We start from the raw sequence: 13,952 nt of genomic DNA, 5'->3' as shown, positions 1-13,952 counted from the left end.
TGTGAATTACTTCTTCAGTGTGACTGAAAACTGAAAATTGGACAGTTTAATCTCACAGTGACCTGATGTATAAAATTGACTCTGGTGGGAATCAAACACAACCTTTGAATACCTGTGAGGAGGCTATTGTGTAGATTTTCACATGTCACTCCATTGAGTAATATGTGGCATTGATAAAACAGTGAAGAACATGTACACACTCAATCTTGTCAGTTTTCATTCACGGTTTAATGTATAAAGCCGGACTCTGGGGGGACTCAAACCCACAACCTTTGAATTACTTGCCTGATTATTGTCTAGAAGTCCAATGCACTATCTATTGCACCAGAGATCCTTACTTCTACTTAGTATGTCTCTTTGTATCATGTGTGCACATTGTATAACATTGGTGTTTATCTGAACATTAGTGTGGATATTGAAATGGTGCAAATGCAGAGACATTTAATATCTAGTCCTAATTAAATGATTCCATATAATCTAAACAGAACGACTCTGGAGGGACTCGAACCCTCAACCTTTGAATTACTTGCCTGATTATTGTCTAGAAGTCCAATGCGCTATCCATTGCGCCACAGAGCCACATATCAACCTTGGGTGAGTCTGTTCGGAGAGTTTGGAGACATTATATAACATGTCTGTGTACGAACGACTGATGGATTGGTCATCCTGGCAGATTTCATGGTCTCTAATGCTTGAGTATAATGGGGAAATAACTTAAAGAGTGTGAATTACTTCTTCAGTGTGACTGAAATCACAGAAACTGAAAATTGGACTTTTTAAGCTCACAGTGACCTGATGTATAAAATTTACTCTGGTGGGACTCAAACACAACCTTTGAATCCCTTTGAGGAGGCTATTGTGTAGATTTTCACATGTCACTCCATTGAGTAATATGTGGCATTGATAAAACAGTGAAGAACATGTACACACCCAATCTTGTCATTTGAATGTATAAAGCCGGACTCTGGGGGGACTCAAACCCACAACCTTTAAATGACTTGCCTGATTATTGTCTAGAAGTCCAATGCACAATCTATTGCACCAGAGATCCTTACTTCTACTTAGTATGTCTCTTTGTATCATGTGTGCACATTGTATAACATGTGTGTTTATCTGAACATTAGTGTGGATATTGAAATGCTGCAAATGCAGAGACATTTAATATCTAGTCCTAATTAAATGATTCCATATAATCTAAAGAGACCGACTCTGGAGGGACTCGAACCCTCAACCTTTGAATTACTTGCCTGATTATTGTCTAGAAGTCCAATGCACTATCCATTGCGCCACAGAGCCACATATCAACCTTGGGTGAGTCTGTTCGGAGAGTTTGGACACATTATATAACATGTCTGTGTACTGACGACTGACGGATTGGTCATCCTGGCAGATTTCATGGTCTCTAATGCTTGAGTATAATGGGGAAATAACTTAAAGAGTTAACCTTTGAATTACTTGCCTGATTATTGTCTAGAAGTCCAATGCGCTATCCATTGCGCCACAGAGCCACATATCAACCTTGGTTGAGTCTGTTCGGAGAGTTTGGACACATTATATAACATGTCTGTGTACGAACGACTGACGGATTGGTCATCCTGGCAGATTTCATGGTCTCTAATGCTTGAGTATAATGGGGAAGTAACTTAAAGAGTGTGAATTACTTCTTCAGTGTGACTGAAATCACAGAAACTGAAAATTGGACAGTTTAAGCTCACAGTGACCTGATGTATAAAATTGACTCTGGTCAGAATCAAACACAACCTTTGAATCCCTGTGAGGAGGCAATTGTGTAGATTTTCACATGTCACTCCATTGAGTAATATGTGGCATTGATAAAACAGTGAAGAACATGTACACACTCAATCTTGTCAGTTTTCATTCACGGTTTAATGTATAAAGCCGGACTCTGGGGGGACTCAAACCCAAAACCTTTGAATTACTTGCCTGATTATTGTCTAGAAGTCCAATGCACTATCTATTGCACCAGAGATCCTTACTTCTACTTAGTATGTCTCTTTGTATCATGTGTGCACATTGTATAACATTAGTGTTTATCTGAACATTAGTGTGGATATTGAAATGCTGCAAATGTAGAGACATTCAATATCTAGTCCTAAATAAATGAATCCATATAATCTAAAGAGACCGACTCTGGAGGGACTCGAACCCTCAACCTTTGAATTACTTGTCTGATTATTGTCTAGAAGTCCAATGCGCTATCCATTGCGCCACAGAGCCTCATAACAACCTTGAGTGAGTCTGTTCGGAGAGTTTGGACACATTATATAACATGTCTGTGTACTGACGACTGACGGATTGGTCATCATGGCAGATTTCATGGTCTCTAATGCTTGAGTATAATGGGGAAATATCTTAAAGAGTGTGAATTACTTCTTCAGTGTGACTGAAATAGCAGAAACTGAAAATTGGACAGTTTAAGCTCAAAGTGACCTGATGTATAAAATTGACTCTGGTCGGAATCAAACACAACCTTTGAATCCCTGTGAGGAGGCTATTGTGTAGATTTTCACATGTCACTCCATTGAGTAATATGTGGCATTGATAAAACAGTGAAGAACATGTACACACTCAATCTTGTCAGTTTTCATTCACGGTTTAATGTATAAAGCCGGACTCTGGGGGGACTCAAACCCACAACCTTTGAATTACTTGCCTGATTATTGTCTAGAAGTCCAATGCACTATCTATTGCACCAGAGGTCCTTACTTCTACTTAGTATGTCTCTTTATATCATGTGTGCACATTGTATAACATGTGTGTTTATCTGAACATTAGTGTGGATATTGAAATGCTGCAAATGCAGAGACATTTAATATCTAGTCCTAATTAAATGATTCCATATAATCTAAACAGAACGACTCTGGAGGGACTCGAACCCTCAACCTTTGAATTACTTGCCTGATTATTGTCTAGAAGTCCAATGCGCTATCCATTGCGACACAGAGCCTCATATCAACCTTGAGTGAGTCTGTTCAGAGAGTTTGGACACATTATATAACATGTCTGTGTACTGACGACTGACGGATTGGTCATCCTGGCAGATTTCATGGTCTCTAATGCTTGAGTATGATGGGGAAATAACTTATAAAGAGTGTGAATTACTTCTTCAGTGTGACTGAAATCACAGAAACTGAAAATTGGACAGTTTAAGCTCAAAGTGACCTGATGTATAAAATTGACTCTGGTCGGAATCAAACACAACCTTTGAATCCCTGTGAGGAGGCTATTGTGTAGATTTCCACATGTCACTCCATTGAGTAATATATGGCATTGATAAAACAGTGAAGAACATGTACACACTCAATCTTGTCAGTTTTCATTCACGGTTTAATGTATAAAGCCGGACTCTGGGGGGACTCAAACCCACAACCTTTGAATTACTTGCCTGATTATTGTCTAGAAGTCCAATGCACTATCTATTGCACCAGAGATCCTTACTTCTACTTAGTATGTCTCTTTGTATCATGTGTGCACATTGTATAACATGTGTGTTTATCTGAACATTAGTGTGGATATTGAAATGCTGCAAATGCAGAGACATTTAATATCTAGTCCTAATTAAATGATTCCATATAATCTAAAGAGACCGACTCTGGAGGGACTCGAACCCTCAACCTTTGAATTACTTGCCTGATTATTGTCTAGAAGTCCAATGCACTATCCATTGCGCCACAGAGCCACATATCAACCTTGGGTGAGTCTGTTCGGAGAGTTTGGACACATTATATAACATGTCTGTGTACTGACGACTGACGGATTGGTCATCCTGGCAGATTTCATGGTCTCTAATGCTTGAGTATAATGGGGAAATAACTTAAAGAGTTAACCTTTGAATTACTTGCCTGATTATTGTCTAGAAGTCCAATGCGCTATCCATTGCGCCACAGAGCCACATATCAACCTTGGTTGAGTCTGTTCGGAGAGTTTGGACACATTATATAACATGTCTGTGTACGAACGACTGACGGATTGGTCATCCTGGCAGATTTCATGGTCTCTAATGCTTGAGTATAATGGGGAAGTAACTTAAAGAGTGTGAATTACTTCTTCAGTGTGACTGAAATCACAGAAACTGAAAATTGGACAGTTTAAGCTCACAGTGACCTGATGTATAAAATTGACTCTGGTCAGAATCAAACACAACCTTTGAATCCCTGTGAGGAGGCAATTGTGTAGATTTTCACATGTCACTCCATTGAGTAATATGTGGCATTGATAAAACAGTGAAGAACATGTACACACTCAATCTTGTCAGTTTTCATTCACGGTTTAATGTATAAAGCCGGACTCTGGGGGGACTCAAACCCAAAACCTTTGAATTACTTGCCTGATTATTGTCTAGAAGTCCAATGCACTATCTATTGCACCAGAGATCCTTACTTCTACTTAGTATGTCTCTTTGTATCATGTGTGCACATTGTATAACATTAGTGTTTATCTGAACATTAGTGTGGATATTGAAATGCTGCAAATGTAGAGACATTCAATATCTAGTCCTAAATAAATGATTCCATATAATCTAAACAGAACGACTCTGGAGGGACTCGAACCCTCAACCTTTGAATTACTTGCCTGATTATTGTCTAGAAGTCCAATGCGCTATCCATTGCGCCACAGAGCCACATATCAACCTTGGGTGAGTCTGTTCGGAGAGTTTGGAGACATTATATAACATGTCTGTGTACGAACGACTGATGGATTGGTCATCCTGGCAGATTTCATGGTCTCTAATGCTTGAGTATAATGGGGAAATAACTTAAAGAGTGTGAATTACTTCTTCAGTGTGACTGAAATCACAGAAACTGAAAATTGGACTTTTTAAGCTCACAGTGACCTGATGTATAAAATTTACTCTGGTGGGACTCAAACACAACCTTTGAATCGCTTTGAGGAGGCTATTGTGTAGATTTTCACATGTCACTCCATTGAGTAATATGTGGCATTGATAAAACAGTGAAGAACATGTACACACCCAATCTTGTCATTTGAATGTATAAAGCCGGACTCTGGGGGGACTCAAACCCACAACCTTTAAATGACTTGCCTGATTATTGTCTAGAAGTCCAATGCACAATCTATTGCACCAGAGATCCTTACTTCTACTTAGTATGTCTCTTTGTATCATGTGTGCACATTGTATAACATGTGTGTTTATCTGAACATTAGTGTGGATATTGAAATGCTGCAAATGCAGAGACATTTAATATCTAGTCCTAATTAAATGATTCCATATAATCTAAAGAGACCGACTCTGGAGGGACTCGAACCCTCAACCTTTGAATTACTTGCCTGATTATTGTCTAGAAGTCCAATGCACTATCCATTGCGCCACAGAGCCACATATCAACCTTGGGTGAGTCTGTTCGGAGAGTTTGGACACATTATATAACATGTCTGTGTACTGACGACTGACGGATTGGTCATCCTGGCAGATTTCATGGTCTCTAATGCTTGAGTATAATGGGGAAATAACTTAAAGAGTTAACCTTTGAATTACTTGCCTGATTATTGTCTAGAAGTCCAATGCGCTATCCATTGCGCCACAGAGCCACATATCAACCTTGGTTGAGTCTGTTCGGAGAGTTTGGACACATTATATAACATGTCTGTGTACGAACGACTGACGGATTGGTCATCCTGGCAGATTTCATGGTCTCTAATGCTTGAGTATAATGGGGAAGTAACTTAAAGAGTGTGAATTACTTCTTCAGTGTGACTGAAATCACAGAAACTGAAAATTGGACAGTTTAAGCTCACAGTGACCTGATGTATAAAATTGACTCTGGTCAGAATCAAACACAACCTTTGAATCCCTGTGAGGAGGCAATTGTGTAGATTTTCACATGTCACTCCATTGAGTAATATGTGGCATTGATAAAACAGTGAAGAACATGTACACACTCAATCTTGTCAGTTTTCATTCACGGTTTAATGTATAAAGCCGGACTCTGGGGGGACTCAAACCCAAAACCTTTGAATTACTTGCCTGATTATTGTCTAGAAGTCCAATGCACTATCTATTGCACCAGAGATCCTTACTTCTACTTACTTTGTCTCTTTGTATCATGTGTGCACATTGTATAACATTAGTGTTTATCTGAACATTAGTGTGGATATTGAAATGCTGCAAATGTAGAGACATTCAATATCTAGTCCTAAATAAATGAATCCATATAATCTAAAGAGACCGACTCTGGAGGGACTCGAACCCTCAACCTTTGAATTACTTGTCTGATTATTGTCTAGAAGTCCAATGCGCTATCCATTGCGCCACAGAGCCTCATAACAACCTTGAGTGAGTCTGTTCGGAGAGTTTGGACACATTATATAACATGTCTGTGTACTGACGACTGACGGATTGGTCATCATGGCAGATTTCATGGTCTCTAATGCTTGAGTATAATGGGGAAATATCTTAAAGAGTGTGAATTACTTCTTCAGTGTGACTGAAATAGCAGAAACTGAAAATTGGACAGTTTAAGCTCAAAGTGACCTGATGTATAAAATTGACTCTGGTCGGAATCAAACACAACCTTTGAATCCCTGTGAGGAGGCTATTGTGTAGATTTTCACATGTCACTCCATTGAGTAATATGTGGCATTGATAAAACAGTGAAGAACATGTACACACTCAATCTTGTCAGTTTTCATTCACGGTTTAATGTATAAAGCCGGACTCTGGGGGGACTCAAACCCACAACCTTTGAATTACTTGCCTGATTATTGTCTAGAAGTCCAATGCACTATCTATTGCACCAGAGGTCCTTACTTCTACTTAGTATGTCTCTTTATATCATGTGTGCACATTGTATAACATGTGTGTTTATCTGAACATTAGTGTGGATATTGAAATGCTGCAAATGCAGAGACATTTAATATCTAGTCCTAATTAAATGATTCCATATAATCTAAACAGAACGACTCTGGAGGGACTCGAACCCTCAACCTTTGAATTACTTGCCTGATTATTGTCTAGAAGTCCAATGCGCTATCCATTGCGACACAGAGCCTCATATCAACCTTGAGTGAGTCTGTTCAGAGAGTTTGGACACATTATATAACATGTCTGTGTACTGACGACTGACGGATTGGTCATCCTGGCAGATTTCATGGTCTCTAATGCTTGAGTATGATGGGGAAATAACTTATAAAGAGTGTGAATTACTTCTTCAGTGTGACTGAAATCACAGAAACTGAAAATTGGACAGTTTAAGCTCAAAGTGACCTGATGTATAAAATTGACTCTGGTCGGAATCAAACACAACCTTTGAATCCCTGTGAGGAGGCTATTGTGTAGATTTCCACATGTCACTCCATTGAGTAATATATGGCATTGATAAAACAGTGAAGAACATGTACACACTCAATCTTGTCAGTTTTCATTCACGGTTTAATGTATAAAGCCGGACTCTGGGGGGACTCAAACCCACAACCTTTGAATTACTTGCCTGATTATTGTCTAGAAGTCCAATGCACTATCTATTGCACCAGAGATCCTTACTTCTACTTAGTATGTCTCTTTGTATCATGTGTGCACATTGTATAACATGTGTGTTTATCTGAACATTAGTGTGGATATTGAAGTGCTGCAAATGCAGAGACATTTAATATCTAGTCCTAATTAAATGATTCCATATAATTTAAAGAGACCGACTCTGGGGGGACTCGAACCCTCAACCTTTGAATTACTTGCCTGATTATTGTCTAGAAGTCCAATGCGCTATCCATTGCGCCGCAGAGCCACATATCAACCTTGGGTGAGGTCTGTTCGGAGAGTTTGGACACATTATATAACATGTCTGTGTACTGACGACTGACGGATTGGTCATCCTGGCAGATTTCATGGTCTCTAATGCTTGAGTATAATGGGGAAATAACTTAAAGAGTTAACCTTTGAATTACTTGCCTGATTATTGTCTAGAAGTCCAATGCGCTATCCATTGCGCCAAAGAGCCACATATCTACCTTGGTTGAGTCTGTTCGGAGAGTTTGGACACATTATATAACATGTCTGTGTACGAACGACTGACGGATTGGTCATCCTGGCAGATTTCATGGTCTCTAATGCTTGAGTATAATGGGGAAATAACTTAAAGAGTGTGAATTACTTCTTCAGTGTGACTGAAATCACAGAAACTGAAAATTGAACAGTTTAAGCTCACAGTGACCTGATGTATAAAATTGACTCTGGTCGGAATCAAACACAACCTTTGAATCCCTGTGAGGAGGCTATTGTGTAGATTTTCACATGTCACTCCATTGAGTAATATGTGGCATTGATAAAACAGTGAAGAACATGTACACACTCAATCTTGTCAGTTTTCATTCACGGTTTAATGTATAAAGCCGGACTCTGGGGGGACTCAAACCCACAACCTTTCAATTACTTGCCTGCTTATTGTCTAGAAGTCCAATGCACTATCTATTGCACCAGAGGTCCTTACTTCTACTTAGTATGTCTCTTTATATCATGTGTGCACATTGTATAACATGTGTGTTTATCTGAACATTAGTGTGGATATTGAAATGCTGCAAATGCAGAGACATTTAATATCTAGTCCTAATTAAATGATTCCATATAATCTAAACAGAACGTCTATGGAGGGACTCGAAACCTCAATCTTTGAATTACTTGCCTGATTATTGTCTAGAAGTCCAATGCGCTAGCCATTGCGCCACCGAGCCACATATCAACCTTGGTTGAGTCTGTTCGGAGAGTTTGGACACATTATATAACATGTCTGTGTACTGACGACTGACGGATTGGTCATCCTGGCAGATTTCATGGTCTCTAATGCTTGAGTATAATGGGGAAATAACTTAAAGAGTGTGAATTACTTCTTCAGTGTGACTGAAATCACAGAAACTGAAAATTGGACAGTTTAAGCTCACAGTGACCTGATGTATAAAATTGACTCTGGTCGGAATCAGACACAACCTTTGAATCCCTGTGAGGAGGCTATTGTGTAGATTTTCACATGTCACTCCATTGAGTAATATGTGGCATTGATAAAACAGTGAAGAACATGTACACACTCAATCTTGTCAGTTTTCATTCACGGTTTAATGTATAAAGCCGGACTCTGGGGGGACTCAAACCCACAACCTTTGAATTACTTGCCTGATTATTGTCTAGAAGTCCAATGCACTATCTATTGCCCCAGAGATCCTTACTTCTACTTAGTATGTCTCTTTGTATCATGTGTGCACATTGTATAACATGTGTGTTTATCTGAACATTAGTGTGGATATTGAAATGCTGCAAATGCAGAGACATTTAATATCTAGTCCTAATTAAATGATTCCATATAATCTAAAGAGACCGACTCTGGAGGGACTCGAACCCTCAACCTTTGAATTACTTGCCTGATTATTGTCTAGAAGTCCAATGCACTATCTATTGCAAATGAGATCCTTACTTCTACTTAGTATGTCTCTTTGTATCATGTGTGCACATTGTATAACATGTGTGTTTATCTGAACATTAGTGTGGATATTGAAATGCTGCAAATGCAGAGATATTTAATATCTAGTCCTAATTAAATGATTCCATATAATCTAAAGAGACCGACTCTGGAGGGACTCGAACCCTCAACCTTTGAATTACTTGCCTGATTATTGTCTAGAAGTCCAATGCGCTATCCATTTCGCCACAGAGCCACATATCAACCTTGGGTGAGTCTGTTCGGAGAATTTGGACACATTATATAACATGTCTGTGTACTGACGACTGACGGATTGGTCATCCTGGCCGATTTCATGGTCTCTAATGCTTGAGTATAATGGGGAAATAACTTAAAGAGTTAACCTTTGAATTACTTGCCTGATTATTGTCTAGAAGTCCAATGCGCTATCCATTGCGCCACAGAGCCACATATCAACCTTGGGTGAGTCTGTTCGGAGAGTTTGGACACATTATATAACATGTCTGTGTACGAACGACTGACGGATTGGTCATCCTGGCAGATTTCATGGTCTCTAATGCTTGAGTATAATGGGGAAATAACTTAAAGAGTGTGAATTACTTCTTCAGTGTGACTGAAATCACAGAATCTGAAAATTGGACAGTTTAAGCTCACAGTGACCTGATGTATAAAATTGACTCTGGTCGGAATCAAACACAACCTTTGAATCCCTGTGAGGAGGCTATTGTGTAGATTTTCACATGTCACTCCATTGAGTAACATGTGGCATTGATAAAACAGTGAAGAACATGTACACACTCAATCTTGTCAGTTTTCATTCACGGTTTAATGTATAAAGCCGGACTCTGGGGGGACTCAAACCCACAACCTTTGAATTACTTGCCTGATTATTGTCTAGAAGTCCAATGCACTATCTATTGCACCAGAGGTCCTTACTTCTACTTAGTATGTCTCTTTATATCATGTGTGCACATTGTATAACATGTGTGTTTATCTGAACATTAGTGTGGATATTGAAATGCTGCAAATGCAGAGACATTTAATATCTAGTCCTAATTAAATGATTCCATATAATCTAAACAGAACGACTCTGGAGGGACTCGAACCCTCAACCTTTGAATTACTTGCCTGATTATTGTCTAGAGGTCCAATGCGCTATCCATTGCGCCACAGAGCCTCATATCAACCTTGAGTGAGTCTGTTCGGAGAGTTTGGACACATTATATAACATGTCTGTGTACTGACGACTGACGGATTGGTCATCCTGGCAGATTTCATGGTCTCTAATGCTTGAGTATAATGGGGAAATAACTTATAAAGAGTGTGAATTACTTCTTCAGTGTGACTGAAATCACAGAAACTGAAAATTGGACAGTTTAAGCTCAAAGTGACCTGATGTATAAAATTGACTCTGGTCGGAATCAAACACAACCTTTGAATCCCTGTGAGGAGGCTATTGTGTAGATTTTCACATGTCACTCCATTGAGTAATATGTGGCATTGATAAAACAGTGAAGAACATGTACACACTCAATCTTGTCAGTTTTCATTCACGGTTTAATGTATAAAGCCTGACTCTGGGGGGACTCAAACCCACAACCTTTGAATTACTTGCCTGATTATTGTCTAGAAGTCCAATGCACTATCTATTGCAAATGAGATCCTTACTTCTACTTAGTATGTCTCTTTGTATCATGTGTGCACATTGTATAACATGTGTGTTTATCTGAACATTAGTGTGGATATTGAAATGCTGCAAATGCAGAGACATTTAATATCTAGTCCTAATTAAATGATTCCATATAATCTAAACAGAACGACTCTGGAGGGACTCGAACCCTCAACCTTTGAATTACTTGCCTGATTGTTGTCTAGAAGTCCAATGCGCTAGCCATTGCGCCACCGAGCCACATATCAACCTTGGGTGAGTCTGTTCGGAGAGTTTGGTCACATTATATAACATGTCTGTGTACGAACGACTGACGGATTGGTCATCCTGGCAGATTTCATGGTCTCTAATGCTTGAGTATAATGGGGAAATAACTTAAAGAGTGTGAATTACTTCTTCAGTGTGACTAAAATCACAGAAACTGAAAATTGGACAGTTTAAGCTCACAGTGACCTGATGTATAAAATTGACTCTGGTCGGAATCAAACACAACCTTTGAATCCCTGTGAGGAGGCTATTGTGTAGATTTTCACATGTCACTCCATTGAGTAATATGTGGCATTGATAAAACAGTGAAGAACATGTACACACTCAATCTTGTCAGTTTTCATTCACGGTTTAATGTATAAAGCCGGACTCTGGGGGGACTCAAACTCACAACCTTTGAATTACTTGCCTGATTATTGTCTAGAAGTCCAATGCACTATCTATTGCACCAGAGGTCCTTACTTCTACTTAGTATGTCTCTTTATATCATGTGTGCACATTGTATAACATGTGTGTTTATCTGAACATTAGTGTGGATATTGAAATGCTGCAAATGCAGAGACATTTAATATCTAGTCCTAATTAAATGATTCCATATAATCTAAACAGAACGACTCTGGAGGGACTCGAACCCTCAACCTTTGAATTACTTGCCTGATTATTGTCTAGAGGTCCAATGCGCTATCCATTGCGCCACAGAGCCTCATATCAACCTTGAGTGAGTCTGTTCGGAGAGTTTGGACACATTATATAACATGTCTGTGTACTGACGACTGACGGATTGGTCATCCTGGCAGATTTCATGGTCTCTAATGCTTGAGTATAATGGGGAAATAACTTATAAAGAGTGTGAATTACTTCTTCAGTGTGACTGAAATCACAGAAACTGAAAATTGGACAGTTTAAGCTCAAAGTGACCTGATGTATAAAATTGACTCTGGTCGGAATCAAACACAACCTTTGAATCCCTGTGAGGAGGCTATTGTGTAGATTTTCACATGTCACTCCATTGAGTAATATGTGGCATTGATAAAACAGTGAAGAACATGTACACACTCAATCTTGTCAGTTTTCATTCACGGTTTAATGTATAAAGCCGGACTCTGGGGGGACTCAAACCCACAACCTTTGAATTACTTGCCTGATTATTGTCTAGAAGTCCAATGCACTATCTATTGCAAATGAGATCCTTACTTCTACTTAGTATGTCTCTTTGTATCATGTGTGCACATTGTATAACATGTGTGTTTATCTGAACATTAGTGTGGATATTGAAATGCTGCAAATGCAGAGACATTTAATATCTAGTCCTAATTAAATGATTCCATATAATATAAAGAGACCGACTCTGGAGGGACTCGAACCCTCAACCTTTGAATTACTTGCCTGATTATTGTCTAGAAGTCCAATGCGCTATCCATTGCGCCACAGAGCCACATATCAACCTTGTGTGAGTCTGTTCGGAGAGTTTGGACACATTATATAACATGTGTGTGTACTGACGACTGACGGATTGGTCATCATGGCAGATTTCATGGTCTCTAATGCTTGAGTATAATGGGGAAATAACTTAAAGAGTTAACCTTTGAATTACTTGCCTGATTATTGTCTAGAAGTCCAATGCGCTATCCATTGCGCCACAGAGCCTCATATCAACCTTGAGTGAGTCTGTTCGGAGAGTTTGGACACATTATATAACATGTCTGTGTACTGACGACTGACGGATTGGTCATCCTGGCAGATTTCATGGTCTCTAATGCTTGAGTATAATGGGGAAATAACTTATAAAGAGTGTGAATTACTTCTTCAGTGTGACTGAAATCACAGAAACTGAAAATTGGACAGTTTAAGCTCAAAGTGACCTGATGTATAAAATTGACTCTGGTCGGAATCAAACACAACCTTTGAATCCCTGTGAGGAGGCTATTGTGTAGATTTTCACATGTCACTCCATTGAGTAATATGTGGCATTGATAAAACAGTGAAGAACATGTACACACTCAATCTTGTCAGTTTTCATTCACGGTTTAATGTATAAAGCCGGACTCTGGGGGGACTCAAACCCACAACCTTTGAATTACTTGCCTGATTATTGTCTAGAAGTCCAATGCACTATCTATTGCACCAGAGATCCTTACTTCTACTTAGTATGTCTCTTTGTATCATGTGTGCACATTGTATAACATGTGTGTTTATCTGAACATTAGTGTGGATATTGAAATGCTGCAAATGCAGAGACATTTAATATCTAGTCCTAATTAAATGATTCCATATGATCTAAAGAGACCGACTATGGAGGGACTCGAACCCTCAACCTCTGAATTACTTGCCTGATTATTGTCTAGAAGTCCAATGCGCTATCCATTGCGCCACAGAGCCACATATCAATCTTGGGTGAGTCTGTTCGGAGAGTTTGGACACATTATATAACATGTCTGTGTACTGACGACTGACGGATTGGTCATCCTGGCAGATTTCATGGTCTCTAATGCTTGAGTATAATGGGGAAATAACTTAAAGAGTGTGAATTACTTCTTCAGTGTGACTGAAATCACAGAAACTGAAAATTG

At 39.1% G+C, this 13,952-nt stretch overlaps 15 non-coding genes across 15 annotated transcripts; all 15 read right to left on the bottom strand.

Annotated features, from left to right (window-relative positions):
* Nucleotides 1-487: 487 nt before the first annotated feature.
* Nucleotides 488-579, bottom strand: trnar-ucu (transfer RNA arginine (anticodon UCU)). The gene is given in 2 exon segments: nt 488-523; nt 543-579. It is a non-coding gene; the product is annotated as a tRNA-Arg (tRNA).
* Nucleotides 580-1,204: 625 nt separating this feature from the next.
* trnar-ucu (transfer RNA arginine (anticodon UCU)) lies at nt 1,205-1,296 on the bottom strand. The gene is given in 2 exon segments: nt 1,205-1,240; nt 1,260-1,296. It is a non-coding gene; the product is annotated as a tRNA-Arg (tRNA).
* An 850-nt stretch (nt 1,297-2,146) lies between these two features.
* On the bottom strand, nt 2,147-2,238 carry trnar-ucu (transfer RNA arginine (anticodon UCU)). Its single transcript is given in 2 exon segments — nt 2,147-2,182; nt 2,202-2,238. It is a non-coding gene; the product is annotated as a tRNA-Arg (tRNA).
* A 638-nt stretch (nt 2,239-2,876) lies between these two features.
* trnar-ucu (transfer RNA arginine (anticodon UCU)) lies at nt 2,877-2,968 on the bottom strand. Its single transcript is given in 2 exon segments — nt 2,877-2,912; nt 2,932-2,968. It is a non-coding gene; the product is annotated as a tRNA-Arg (tRNA).
* Nucleotides 2,969-3,608: 640 nt separating this feature from the next.
* On the bottom strand, nt 3,609-3,700 carry trnar-ucu (transfer RNA arginine (anticodon UCU)). The gene is given in 2 exon segments: nt 3,609-3,644; nt 3,664-3,700. It is a non-coding gene; the product is annotated as a tRNA-Arg (tRNA).
* Nucleotides 3,701-4,550: 850 nt separating this feature from the next.
* On the bottom strand, nt 4,551-4,642 carry trnar-ucu (transfer RNA arginine (anticodon UCU)). The gene is given in 2 exon segments: nt 4,551-4,586; nt 4,606-4,642. It is a non-coding gene; the product is annotated as a tRNA-Arg (tRNA).
* Nucleotides 4,643-5,267: 625 nt separating this feature from the next.
* On the bottom strand, nt 5,268-5,359 carry trnar-ucu (transfer RNA arginine (anticodon UCU)). Its single transcript is given in 2 exon segments — nt 5,268-5,303; nt 5,323-5,359. It is a non-coding gene; the product is annotated as a tRNA-Arg (tRNA).
* An 850-nt stretch (nt 5,360-6,209) lies between these two features.
* Nucleotides 6,210-6,301, bottom strand: trnar-ucu (transfer RNA arginine (anticodon UCU)). The gene is given in 2 exon segments: nt 6,210-6,245; nt 6,265-6,301. It is a non-coding gene; the product is annotated as a tRNA-Arg (tRNA).
* A 638-nt stretch (nt 6,302-6,939) lies between these two features.
* trnar-ucu (transfer RNA arginine (anticodon UCU)) lies at nt 6,940-7,031 on the bottom strand. Its single transcript is given in 2 exon segments — nt 6,940-6,975; nt 6,995-7,031. It is a non-coding gene; the product is annotated as a tRNA-Arg (tRNA).
* Nucleotides 7,032-9,589: 2,558 nt separating this feature from the next.
* On the bottom strand, nt 9,590-9,893 carry trnar-ucu (transfer RNA arginine (anticodon UCU)). Its single transcript has 2 exons — nt 9,857-9,893; nt 9,590-9,625 (listed from the first exon to the last, which is right to left on the bottom strand). It is a non-coding gene; the product is annotated as a tRNA-Arg (tRNA).
* Nucleotides 9,894-10,531: 638 nt separating this feature from the next.
* On the bottom strand, nt 10,532-10,623 carry trnar-ucu (transfer RNA arginine (anticodon UCU)). Its single transcript is given in 2 exon segments — nt 10,532-10,567; nt 10,587-10,623. It is a non-coding gene; the product is annotated as a tRNA-Arg (tRNA).
* Nucleotides 10,624-11,263: 640 nt separating this feature from the next.
* On the bottom strand, nt 11,264-11,355 carry trnar-ucu (transfer RNA arginine (anticodon UCU)). Its single transcript is given in 2 exon segments — nt 11,264-11,299; nt 11,319-11,355. It is a non-coding gene; the product is annotated as a tRNA-Arg (tRNA).
* Nucleotides 11,356-11,993: 638 nt separating this feature from the next.
* Nucleotides 11,994-12,085, bottom strand: trnar-ucu (transfer RNA arginine (anticodon UCU)). The gene is given in 2 exon segments: nt 11,994-12,029; nt 12,049-12,085. It is a non-coding gene; the product is annotated as a tRNA-Arg (tRNA).
* A 640-nt stretch (nt 12,086-12,725) lies between these two features.
* Nucleotides 12,726-12,817, bottom strand: trnar-ucu (transfer RNA arginine (anticodon UCU)). The gene is given in 2 exon segments: nt 12,726-12,761; nt 12,781-12,817. It is a non-coding gene; the product is annotated as a tRNA-Arg (tRNA).
* Nucleotides 12,818-13,669: 852 nt separating this feature from the next.
* On the bottom strand, nt 13,670-13,761 carry trnar-ucu (transfer RNA arginine (anticodon UCU)). The gene is given in 2 exon segments: nt 13,670-13,705; nt 13,725-13,761. It is a non-coding gene; the product is annotated as a tRNA-Arg (tRNA).
* Between the last annotated feature and the right edge of the window lie 191 nt (nt 13,762-13,952).

Source organism: Platichthys flesus, chromosome 20 (genome assembly GCF_949316205.1).
Source record: "Platichthys flesus chromosome 20, fPlaFle2.1, whole genome shotgun sequence".
Classification (NCBI taxonomy): domain Eukaryota; kingdom Metazoa; phylum Chordata; class Actinopteri; order Pleuronectiformes; family Pleuronectidae; genus Platichthys; species Platichthys flesus.
This window is presented reverse-complemented; position numbering and strand designations above follow the sequence as displayed.